Source organism: Brienomyrus brachyistius, unplaced genomic scaffold (assembly GCF_023856365.1).
Source record: "Brienomyrus brachyistius isolate T26 unplaced genomic scaffold, BBRACH_0.4 scaffold39, whole genome shotgun sequence".
In the NCBI taxonomy this organism is placed as follows: Eukaryota; Metazoa; Chordata; class Actinopteri; order Osteoglossiformes; family Mormyridae; genus Brienomyrus; species Brienomyrus brachyistius.
The window spans coordinates 2163395-2169095 of NW_026042314.1; the positions used below are offsets into that span (position 1 = coordinate 2163395).

At 44.4% G+C, this 5701-nt stretch overlaps 1 long non-coding RNA gene across 1 annotated transcript; it reads right to left on the reverse strand.

Annotated features, from left to right (window-relative positions):
* Positions 1–4882: 4882 nt before the first annotated feature.
* Positions 4883–5272, reverse strand: LOC125722547 (uncharacterized). The gene is made up of 2 exons (XR_007386460.1): positions 5182–5272; positions 4883–5064 (listed from the first exon to the last, which is right to left on the reverse strand). It is a non-coding gene; the product is annotated as an uncharacterized LOC125722547 (long non-coding RNA).
* Positions 5273–5701: the final 429 nt, after the last annotated feature.

Sequence of the window (5701 nt, forward strand, 5' to 3'; positions counted from 1 at the left end):
ACGTCACCACTGCTCACTACTATGTGTACTATTAAAAGAGGCAGTAGGGTCTTGTCCAGCCAGCTGACAAAACGTTTCCACATTTAATTGGAACGAAGGACGGTAGGAAACATCTGTATTGTGTGCAGACTTCCAATAAAACCATGTTGAAGCAAAGTCCGACCTCTACTGTGGTCCAGCACTCTGACAACCATAGAACTAGGAGTGAAGCCTGTTCTTCTGTGCTGGAGAGCTTTGGGGAGCATGTTTTGGCGAACAGGGGGATCACAGTAAATCCCAGAGAAGCATCATCGTCAGACTTCAAGTGACAATGAGGACGCAGGTCGCCCTACGGCAAACGACATGGAGAAGGCGGGCTCCTTTTCTCCAGAGCACCCCACCTCTGCGGGGTTCAGCACACTCACTCCATTCCAGAGGGCCCTGAGGATCTCCGCTATAGCTGTCACACCCTCCACTTGGGAGTCCGGGGAGAGGGCGGCTATGCCCTCCGTCAGAGATGGGCCATTCTCTCTGGGGAAAGATGTACTGCGGCCTGAACCAGCGACATTAGGTATGCTTGACACAAGCAGCAGTGATCGGCTGTAGGGACCTGGGGAACCTACTGGGGCTTGTCGAGTTCCTTCAGTCTGTTGGGTGCCAGGATGAACGACTCTGGGAGCAGGTGTTGTCAGACAATAAACTGGGATTTACTGGGATCAAGATGGGAGGCTAGGGAACGAGCAACATGGAGGGCACCACATCAATGGGGAACACAGGGCCAGGAAGCACTTATACAGGAATAACAAGGGAACAGACTGGAGGTAGCTGGGAGTGTTTAACATGAGGGATGGAACGAGACGCGAGACCAACGAGCAGCAGGCATGGCTTATTAGAGCCACGTCAGGGAGGTGGCAGGACATGACGTTTGGGGCTATGGTTAGGGTTAGGATTAGGCTTAGGTTTAGGGTAAAGTGTTTGTGGCAGAGAGCGGTCAGTAGTACAAGGACACGACTACGCCACCTGGGGTATTTCACCACAGGAAAAATTACTCTAAATTAAGAGCACACAAGTTCATTTACCGAATGGAGCTAGAGACGTGTTTGTACTATTAACAGGTTGTTGAAAATATAAAACAAAGAAACAAGACAAGCGCTTTAGCATCAACAACCTTAAAAAATAAACCAGCAACCAGCCTTTGGCCACTGGCTGACTAAACTCAAGCAGGAGACAGGTGTCCGGGGAAGTTGATCAAAAGGGGGAATAGAGTCCCTTAAACTAACACACACACACACACACATACACACACACACACACACACACACACACGCACACGCACACACACACCTGTGCTCCACCACACTGATCCCCACACAAATATACTGCACAAGGTGAAAGTGTGAACACCACCACCCCAGACCAATCAAATCTTAGTCAGCCAGATCAATCGAGGCAGCCACTGCTCACAGTCTCCCAGAAAATACCCCAATCTAACCAAGAATCTGAGTGTTGAAAACTATGAAGAGTGCAAACAATGAGTAGCAGAATACAGGCTGTCCCTCTGTATCAGTCCCATACAGAAAGAAAGGGCGGCCCAAAGTCTGTTAAGTTGCAGAACTAGGGAATGAAACAGCTCCAAATGCAGGAAAAGGTGCGACGATCCTTAGCGCGTTCTAAGGCTCCCAGCACATCGCCGATGTCCCACCGAGGATCAGGAGCTTCAAGCAGCAGTTGTTGGGCGACATCGGACCGGCTGAGGACAAGACAAGACTGACGGAAAAGAAAAACTGACGTAGGAAACACAGCAGCCACAGTGCAGGTTCAAACTATTATTGTCTGACAAACCTGCTGGAAGAGGCATAAACTGAAGCTGACGAGCAACTGAAACTGTAATCCTGGCAACAACCGTAACTACAATTAAAACACATCAAGTAAAGCAACTGACAAGTAGCTATAGGCCTAGTCACCAGAATAACTTGCAACCACTGGAGCTGCAACACAGACACAAGAGAAACACTGCAATATAAAATATTACCATTAGCCATTTAAATCAAGCAGAGGATTAACGCTAATTAAAACAGCAAAACCTCCCACCAAGACACAGAATAAGTGTGAACCTCAGCCAGCATGCCAGCGTACCACGGCAGACCACTGCGGTGTGGAAGGGGAGTTACCGGACCGGGAAACGCCAATGACGCCTCCACACACTAGGGGTCCCCACACACACTTACCGGAAATAATCAACAAGTCCTACCCGCAAAATTCCACACTGCTACAGTTGGATGGCCCTGGGATTTTTCTCCAGAACCCCAAGGCTCAATGGAAGTACCGCGAGATTCTTAAACCCTTACCTGAGGGAGGAGGCTTCCAGCGTAAGGAGAGGTTCACCAGAATCCCCGGGCTGGATGGACATCGTTCATCCTTTACCTGGGGAATGAGGCTCCCAACTCGTGGTGACTTACCCAAGCCCTGGTGCTGGATCATCATTAAATGCTTACATGGGGAAAGAGAGACCTTACCCTTGGCCTCCAAGCCTGGAAGTACCCTGAGCTCTAGACCCAAGCTTAACCCTAACCCATAAGCATAGGTTCGCAGCATGAACGGTTCTCAAATGATACCAGAAAACCATACATGTTCTTAATCTGAAAATCAGTTCATCGTTTTCCCAGAAGGTGGCAGCACATCAACACTGCAAGCTTGGCACATCCCTTTGGATACAATGAGCTATCCTTACATTTTGAAATTTTTTAAAACTTATTTAAATCAGTAAAACAAATTACTTCCAAAAAGGATAGAATCATGTCTACCCAATACCACTTGGCACCATGTTAGTGTGAATGGAGTTTTCACTCCAGCCCTGAGGGATTCAGAGCAGACACAAAAGATTGTGAAGCCATGTGTGATTTACAGTGAAAGGTGACTGAACACAACGCACAGCCTCTGTTATGACTCCACTGTTCACCATGGTTCAGCACCATCTATATTTCTATTATTTTTAAGGTATTTTACTTGTGGTTTTACACTTAACATGGTATCGACAGGCTTGCTCCAAAGAGATCTCATTGTATTTACACAGTGACAGTAACACTGCCTTATCTTGCGAGAGGAAGTAGCATATGGGTGCGCTGCTAACGTTAGCATTAGCAAACCTAGCTGCCTGGCAGTGTTGGTAGTAACTCGTCAGTGTAATTCCACTACTTTTGTTTGCACCATGTATTTCAACATCGACGCGATGTTAATGTGATCACTATGCAACCTTTAGCCCACTGTTATTTTCCTTGATTATGTAATTATACAGGGCAGGTCAGGCAGAGGGAGCAGACGCTGATGCAGCACATTGCCGCACCAACCACACGTCCAAACTGCTGGCGATCCTGGCCGGCGACCCCCCAGGCAGACACACGGTCGAATCCCACCCTTATTATAATTACTTTTATATACAGTAATTGGTAATTAGTAATTTTCAGTAGCTTGCACAAGGCTGCTGACTAGCAACGTTATTCGTTGGCTGAATCCGAAATAGCTGTAGTGCTACGATGCTGGATTGTTACAGGGACAGTGATAAATGCAGACCCCTTTATTCTGATTGCGTTAAAAATCAAATGTTTTTACTCAGATTTCATCCATTTGGTGGTGTGCCATGTTTTCCTAAAAGCAGATTTTTTAAAAAGAATGGCAAAATAGAGCAGCGATCTGAATTGTAATGCCTGTATCTTGAAACGTAGCGTGTTGTCAGACTCTCCGATACACAGCTCTATGGTCCATACAGAGGAGATGAGGAACATGCAGTCTGCTAAGTCACGTGGTTACCTTTCGTTAGGTGGCTACGTTTACATGCCTTAACGCAATTAAGATGTTTTCATGTAAACAGATTAATCGGGGAGCTCATTTATAAAGGCTTCGTGTGACTGAAAAAGACGAGAAGCATTCATACATACATTTATAGGAAGATTTTGGGATTTACAAAGAAAAACGTTTTGTGAAAAAGACACAAATCTTGTGAACGAGGTTGAGAGATGCTGTTTCGACAGAATCCTGTAGAGGGCACTGTGTATGCTAAATCGAAGGCTCCAGGAATGTATTCGGCATTTATAATCATAAACAATAATAAATGAAATATTTGTGGGCAAATGGCAATTGGCTCTGAGATTAAAGTTTTTTAAAATGAATTTGTTTAAATTTTTGGGCCGGCATGGTGGTGCAGTGGTTAGCACTGTTGCCTCACACCTCTGGGACCCAGGTTCGAGTCTCCGCCTGGGTTACATGTGTGTGGAGTTTGCATGTTCTCCCCATGTCGTCGTGGGGTTTCATCCGGGTACGCCGGTTTCCCCCCACAGTCCAAAAACATGCTGAGGCTAATTGGAGTTGCTAAAAAATTGCCTGTAGGTGTGAATGGTGTGTGAGTGTGCCCTGCGATGGGCTGGCCCCCCCATCCTGGGTTGTTCCCTGCCTTGTGCCCATTGCTTCCGGGATAGGCTCCGGACCCCCCGCGACGCAGTAGGATTAGCGGTTTGGAAAATGGATGGATAGATGTATGATAGAATGATTAAGCTGTAGCACATTTCAAATAATATTTCATTTGTAACACATTTGTTCTCCAAACTTCTACATTTTTAACCTTTGGCCACAAGATCATCTTCTTCCTGCCAGTATCTTTTCTTTTCCTTTGATCCTCGGTTGTTGGAATCTGCTCTGCTGCTTGGAAGTTCCCTGGGGAGTTAGTGTTGGGGGGTTCTGGTGGAATGTGACCATCGGCAGCCATGGGCTGGATAGCGCTGTGGTGCTCAGCCTGGCTCTGTGCCCTTCTAGGGGCTCTGTGTCCTTTGTTAGCACAAACATTTTGCACACCTGACATTACCATGCATACAGTATTTCTCGTATTTTACAAAATACAAAAACACTGATCTGTAGAAAAAAACATTTTATTTCATGAACTAAGTCAAATATGAATCATAAAACACAATTAAAATACTTTTTTTGAATACATGCCTCAGAAATTGCACATCCCTGATTGTGCGTTACCTTCATGCTGCCTTGAAATTTTTGATTTCTTCACTGTAGCCCTATGTTATACAATCTTATCTTAACCTTATGTTAACTGATCCTATTTTTATTTCTTAAAATATTCCCTCCATCACCCCCCTCTGAGGAGGACTGCTTTATTTATAATTAATCTAATCCTATGTTATACAATCTTATCTTAACCTTCTGAATTAATCCTATTTTTATTTCTTAAATATTCCCTCCACCACCCCCCCTCTAAGGAGGACTGCTTTATTTACAATTAATCTAATCCTATGTTATACAATCTTATCTTAACCTTATCTTAATTAATCTTATTTTTATTTCTTAAATATTCCCTCCACCACCCCCCCTCTAAGGAGGACTGCTTTATTTATAATTAATCTAATCCTATGTTATACAATCTTATCTTTACCTTATGTTAACTGATCCTATTTTTATTCCTTAAATATTCCCTCCGCCACCCCCCCTCTAAGGAGGACTGCTTTATTTACAATTAATCTAATCCTATGTTATACAATCTTATCTTAACCTTCTGAATTAATCCTATTTTTATTTCTTAAATATTCCCTCCACCACCCCCCTCTGAGGACTGCTTTATTTACAATTAATCTAATCCTATGTTATACAATCTTATCTTAACCTTCTGAATTAATCCTATTTTTATTTCTTAAATATTCCCTCCACCACCCCCCCTCTGAGG